Source organism: Silene latifolia, chromosome 7, assembly GCF_048544455.1.
Source record: "Silene latifolia isolate original U9 population chromosome 7, ASM4854445v1, whole genome shotgun sequence".
In the NCBI taxonomy this organism is placed as follows: Eukaryota; Viridiplantae; Streptophyta; class Magnoliopsida; order Caryophyllales; family Caryophyllaceae; genus Silene; species Silene latifolia.
In genome coordinates, this window is record NC_133532.1 from 86,715,653 (window position 1) to 86,722,598 (window position 6,946).

Consider the following 6,946-nt stretch of genomic DNA (forward strand, 5'->3'; position numbering starts at 1 on the left):
TAGAGTACGTGATTGTACACAAGGTGTAGCCTATGTGAAACGTTTGAGTTTGATCTGCAAAGGTAGGCCTGTCCAGCCATAATAATCACACCAAAGACTCAGAGACCCTCTGTTCTCGATAGCCAGGCCATTTTTCTACCTTCACAGGATAAGCATACTAACCTGCCTTACTCTAATAATTCTGCATCATAAGTTCCAATCATAGCAACTCACCTAACTAAATAAGATATACGGGATAGGAACTCACCTTATACTTATCACAAGAAGTACCGACAATAAGCACTGACCAAAACTTAGAGTTGTCGAAAATAATCGAATGTTCAGTATGACAGCAAAACAAGTACTCCCTCCGATGTTATTTAAAATGGACATCAGTTTTTAAGTTGAACCGATGTATATTAAATATATTGTTTAAGCTTGTTTACCAGGCATGTTCGATTACCAGCATGTTCAAGAAAGACAAAGAAAACAAGTACTCCCTCCGTTTCAATCAATTGTTTAAGCTTTTTTATTCATTGTGAGCCGGTAGCGATAGGTAACCAAATGATTGGGACGAAAGAATATACAACAACAAAGTCCAAGTCCCAAATTGATTTAAGCTCGGTTAACAATAGAACTTTAATAATCCTTGCCTCATCTACAAAGGATGCTTCCACCACTTGAATCATTTCGGTTTTTATACTTGTCATTTTCCCTCCCATAGCACAAATCTCAGTAAAGCTGCAGCATTAAAAAGGGAAATTGTAGGAGGGAGAGTATAATAACATGAAAAGACATATACCCAATTACTAGTGGCTCAAAGAATAAAAAAGTAGTAACTAAAATAAGTAAGAACCAACAAACCTTCAATGGAATTGTATTTGATGCCCTTGTTTTAGAGCTATCTTGAGCTCAAGAGCCTTGTTCTCGATTAAACACGTCATCTGTTTGAGTGTACGATTAGTAAACAAATTTGACACTCATTTTGAAAATAGAATAAAAATAAGAACGCGAGCCTCATAAAGACGATGTTACTCTTACCCAAACTGTATAATCAAAATTCCATGACTCATTGGACCATTTCTCGCCCATTATCCACCATTCCTTCAGATGCCCGCAAAATCTGACGCCCTTATCAACACAATTGAATAACATGAACATATGATTGAAAAAACTAGCATAAAACTGAAGTAAAGAGGAAGTCATAAGACAAAACCTAACATATAAGAACTTACACAAAGTACATAAGTGATTCAGATTTTAAAGGTTTAATAGAGAGAGGCAGATAAGAAAGAGGACAGATAGAAGAGGGAGAAGCGGAATGAGTTTGAGCTCAACTAACAACCTTGATTAAAACTCATGTCACCATTAGAAACAGCTCGAGAATTCCCAAAAGTTACAAACCCTAAGTTACTTAGATCTAAACTTAACATCAAAAAATAAACTACTAAGCATAATAACAACTAATAAGTGGTAATTTAAGTAGACAAGAACAAATTAAACCTTAAACAACAACAATTAACATTAAAAATTGAACTAGAATCAAACCTTAAAAACTAAGAGAATGGGAAAGAGGAAGAAATGAGGCATCCCTTGAAGCTCCGACAGGGGCAGATCACGTCTTCATGCCTACAAACAATAGAGATTAGTAGAAATTACATTAATTCCAAGCAATCCATGTCTTTGTCGGGTCTAGGTAGTGGGTCACTACATTCATATAATAATCAAGCTCAGTTTGCAACATTTCCACAGTAAACTCTTTATCTGAAATTTGAAAAGAATAAATTGCTCGAAAACTCGAGTACTCACAAACACTAGCTTACAACATCTGATCCAAAAGTAGCTAAATTTGCGATCTTTCTCCAATCTGTCAATGTCCAAATAAAATTAGTTGATAACATACTCAAAGTCCATTTCCTTCTTTCTTTCTTTCTTTCCAAAGGGAGCATAAAATTATTACTACGACTATAGATTTTTAAATGTAATATGTAAATAATTACGGATTATAAAATAAAGTCGATGAAGTTACCTGGAGAACATCTGACTAACTCTTCGAAGACGCCAAAGCCGGGGCATATTAAAAAGGCCATAAGCATGGATGTTATCAGGAAGTATTCTGCCCACTAGTTCAGAAGGGATAGTTGATATGGTATCGAAAAGAAACCATATCAATTCCTTGAAGCCTTGAAGCTGCCAAGCTAATCACAAACAACATTAATGTAACAGAAATTAACCAACCTAAACCAACTAATCAAAATAGAAAACCCCAAATTTCACCTAACCCTAACCCTAAAACAATTCTCGATTTACATAAAAATTCATACTAACAAATCAATTACTACACAAAATTGTTTGTAAACAACAATAATAAACCCTAATAAAAGAACTTATAACAAAAAAATCAAGTAAAAATTATACCAATATCAAATTAGGAATTAGATGAGTATAAGAGAGTGCGACGGCGACACTGGGGTCGGCGGCGAGTCGTCGGCGGGTCGGCGATGGGACGGTGGTGTGGTGTGGTGTCGATTGAATGAGGGAATGGAGGAAAGCGAGTGTTAATTTTTGTTCGAAGGAATGATTGGGAAAGGGACTCCTGTGTCGCGTTGATGACTTAATATGTAAATGGTTGTATTTGCATCGGTTTCAGCTACACTTGATGCAAAAACGTAATATTAAATAAGTCGGTTTAGTAACATAACTGATGTATTTGATAAAATACATCGGTTTTTCTGAGAACTGACGCATTTTATACGTTAGTTCCTTCCAAGAACTGACGCAAAAAACTTGACTATAGGGCGAAATTGTATTCCCGCCAAAAGTAAGTACTTTTTGCGTCAGTTTTTGTAGAATCGACGTAAATCGACTGACGAAATAGGTGTTTTTTCTACTAGTGATTATATAGACATCGGTTTTTTTAGATCTCTGATGTCTATTATTTTGTACAACAGGTTTCTAAAACTCTGATGTTTATAAAGTGATGTCCATAACGCTTTTTGTAGTAGTGAATGTTGCTATTGTTGCTTAAAGTGTTGCGACAAAATGCAACATTTGTGTCAAAACGTTGCATTTATAACAATACAATGCAACACTTCTCTTAAAGTGATGCCCTATATCAATAAAAGCAACATTTTTGAATAAAGTGTTGCATGATTAACTAAAATGCAACATAAAAAACAAAGTGTTGCAGATGAAATGTTGCATTACATCAATTTTTGTAGTAGTGATGTTGTTGGTTTCGGCAGAAGTCATGGCGGATGCAGATTGATCGGCTTCTTGAGTTTCTGGTTGACGATTGATGGCACCTAAGGGATTCCTATTGACATAACGATAGGCGTCATAACTTCTCTTGGCAAGAGGTTGCACAAACAAAGGCAAGTGCGACACATATGTAGAAAAGGTAGTTTTGTCGTGAAGACACGACGGTGTGACCAGGTTATGAGTTCATTAAAGATCGTGAATGACCTCTTGTGTCTGAACTCTTGGTGCATGACGTTGAACTTAGACTCAGGTATCCACTTTAGCATAGTGATGCCTAGACAGACGGCTTCTGACTCAGTTTGGATGTGCGTTACTGGCGTGACGCCGTTGGACAAGACATGTACACAAACTTGACCTTTGACCCGTAATTTAGGGGAAAGATGGGTTTAATACCCGAGAGGTTTTGACTCTCCTAACGCCATAATTGGAGATGTCTCGACAATTAGGCGACACGACCTAGACCAGAAGGTAGGCACTAACTTCTGCAGAGACTCGACGTTATCTAGACGACTTGACTTGAAATCAACTCGAGGCTGAATCAGAAAGGTGGACTGAAATTTTCGAAAATAGAAATTTTCAAAAAGGTTCATTTGTCGTTTTATGGACAGCTTCCGAAGAGTAGAGATCTCCGAAAGTCGATCAGTTGAAGAGTTGTCCTAAGTTTGTTTTCAAAAGATGGTTTGAGTTTTAAATTACGACGGCTCTGAAAACAAAGTGTTGTTTCCAAAGACAGTTTTTGAAATTCCGAATAATCACGGATTAGAAAATCGAGAATCGAATAATTTGGAATCGTCATCACAATGGCCATGAAAACGGTTAAGTTTATTTTCAGAGGATTTAAAATTGGGTTGAAAATTTGAAAACGGTTAGATTTGTTTTCAAATAATTTGGAATCGGATTGAAATTTGAAAACGGTTAAATTTGTTTTCAAAGATTTGATTTTGAATTTGAAATTAGAAAACGGTTAGATTTGTTTTCAAACATTTGATTTTGGATTTGAAATTTGAAAACGGTTAGATTTGTTTTCAAAGATTTGATTTTGAATTGAAATTTGAAAACGGTTAGATTTGTTTTCAAAGATTTGATTTTGGATTTGAAATTTGAAAATGGTTAAATTTGTTTTCAAAGATTTGATTTTTGAATTGAAATTTTAAAACGGTTAAATTTGTTTTCAAAGAATTTGAAATAGGATTTGAAATTTGAAAACAGTTAAATTTGTTTTCAAAGATTTGATTTTGAATTGAAATTTGAAAACGGTTAAATTAGTTTTCAAATATTTGATTTTGAATTTAAATTTGAAAACGGTTAAATTAGTTTTCAAATATTTGATTTTGAATTGAAATTTGAAAACGGTTAAATTTGTTTTCAAATGATTTGAAATTGGATTTGAAATTTGAAAACGGATAAATTTGTTTTCAAAGATTTGAAATTGGAAATTGTGAGGATTGAAGTTGTCATTACGACGGGTTAGAAAACCGTTTTAACCTTTGAAAGACGGTATGCAAAATGAAAATTGCGAGAATTGAAATCGTCATTACGACGGCTTAGAAAAGCCAAATTTGATTTCGAAAACGACATTTAAAATTTTGGAAAGTTGTACGGGTTAAAATCATCATTACGCCGGTTTGAAAAACGTTTCTGTTTAAAAATTGATTTTGAATTTTGAAAATTCGAGGGTAGAATTCGTCATTACGACGGCGTAAAAGGTCGCTTTGAGAATGCAACGGTCGGCGGCAGACCGAGTTTTGAAACGGCCATTATGACGATGTAAAAGGGGATTTTGAAATGGTTTGTGAAAACCAAGGTTTAAAATTGTCATTACAACGGTATAAAAAGGTGCATTTGAAATGGTTATAAAAACAGGGTTTTGAAATGGCCATTATAACGGCATAAAAAGGTGCTTAGAAACGGTTGTAAAAACCGGGTTTGAAAATCGTCATTACGACGGCCTAGAAAGGTGTGTTGAAATTTTTGTAGAAAACCGGATTTGAAAATCGTTATTACGACGGCCTAGAAAGGCGTGCAACGGTCGGTGAAAGACCGAGGTTTGAAACGGCCATTATAACGGCGCGAAATGTGTTTTTTTGTGAAAGATTGAAATGACACGGAAGGACTTATGATCACATAACACATAAGCACTCACAGTTCATTATATTATGCATAATGCTGACACGGGTTTTGGCTTAATAGGGTGGGTTACACACCAAGCAATCCAACCCGGATTTGCGAGAGGGATACCAATCCAAAAAAAATGTGTAAGGAGGGTGCCCTAGCCTCGTGCTCGAAGATGATGAAAGCTCTTTGACGAAACAGAAATGTGTAACGTCAAAGGTATACTTGACTCAATCGGGATTCGAAACGCGGGGATGAGAAAACTCACGCCGATGGGACGAGCCAATTGGTCGATAAAGGTTAAGTTGTGGGCCCGGACAAGGAACCCGACTTATGACCGTAATATCAATTAATGCACTTTAACCACAGCCTCATTCGAGTTTCACCTCTAAGGATCACAAAGACACAAGTGTCCTAGTAATCCCCAGCGGAGTCGCCAAACTGTGGACATGGGCCACGTCTCGGTCTGCGGATTTAGGCCGCCTACCGGTCCGTAGTCACGCGCCACCTACACTCCAAGCCAATCCGTGGACATGCAGCGGTCTAAAAAGCCACGCTCGGCGGCGTAAAAATGCTTTCGACCGGATCGCTTTAGATCGGTCGGTTTCGTCTCGGTAAAGGTCTCGAAATGATACAGAGATGTTCGGAGTCGCCACCAAGCATTTGTGGGATGCTTGGAACCCGTTCGAAATCCACTTTATACCTCGGTCAAACGAAGCACAAAGCAGGGTTTGACATAGGTACTAAAGATAAGAACTCGTCCCCCTTTTAACATTCTATGCCTAAAATGACTCTCGTACGCCCTGGATAAGGCCATCCACTATCCAAAGGTTCTGAGTAAGGGGTGAGGGTACGTATTGGGAAGCCCTTTAATCGGACACCCAATCCCGCCCGCGTTAGCGGCCTCTACTGATCGATTGTGGTTGTTTAAGTGCAAAAGTTGATAAAACGGTGTAAATGCATGAATGCACATCCAAAAGTGTTAACCTAACATGTGAGCTTTCTAAGTCGGTTTGTTAATCCAAATATCAAGCATAAGATGTCAAGTTGGATTTAGATTGATTTACATGTGAAAGCGGAAATTAAGCATCCATTTACCAAGTTCGGGTTATTATGATGCTTAACACGATCCATTTATTGAAAAAGAGTGTTTAAAAGACAAAGTGTAAAAATGCCAACTTGTCAATCTGATCCGTCATGTATTCGGATTAACCGTAATCGGGATCGTCCTAGACAAGTATCAAAATGAGACAGAACAGTGCCAGGCAGTCCCATTGGGGCGCGAGCCTGTTGGCGAGGGAATGGTACCTGTCCAGGTTTTGAAATATGAAAGCAGAGGGCCTCTTGAGGCGCGAGCCATGGGGCGAACCAAGAGGCATCTCCTGGTTGTTAAAAAGGTTGTTTAAAACCGTTTTTTGTGATTAATGATTTGCAAGTATTGTTTGCATGACTCGGAATAATTACTATTATGTTAGTAATATTCGTTGTCGGATTTGCATGTTTGAAAAGTATAATAAAATGGTAAAAGGAAAATGTTTGATTTGAACTAATTTTGTTAAGTTCAATTATTTGTAATTAGTCATGTTTGTCATCG

General features: G+C 37.0%; 1 long non-coding RNA gene across 1 annotated transcript; it reads right to left on the minus strand.

Moving 5' to 3' along the window:
* Positions 1–1,027: 1,027 nt before the first annotated feature.
* LOC141591168 (uncharacterized) lies at positions 1,028–2,623 on the minus strand. Its single transcript, XR_012520706.1, has 5 exons — positions 2,398–2,623; positions 2,009–2,177; positions 1,789–1,846; positions 1,528–1,608; positions 1,028–1,110 (listed from the first exon to the last, which is right to left on the minus strand). It is a non-coding gene; the product is annotated as an uncharacterized LOC141591168 (long non-coding RNA).
* Positions 2,624–6,946: the final 4,323 nt, after the last annotated feature.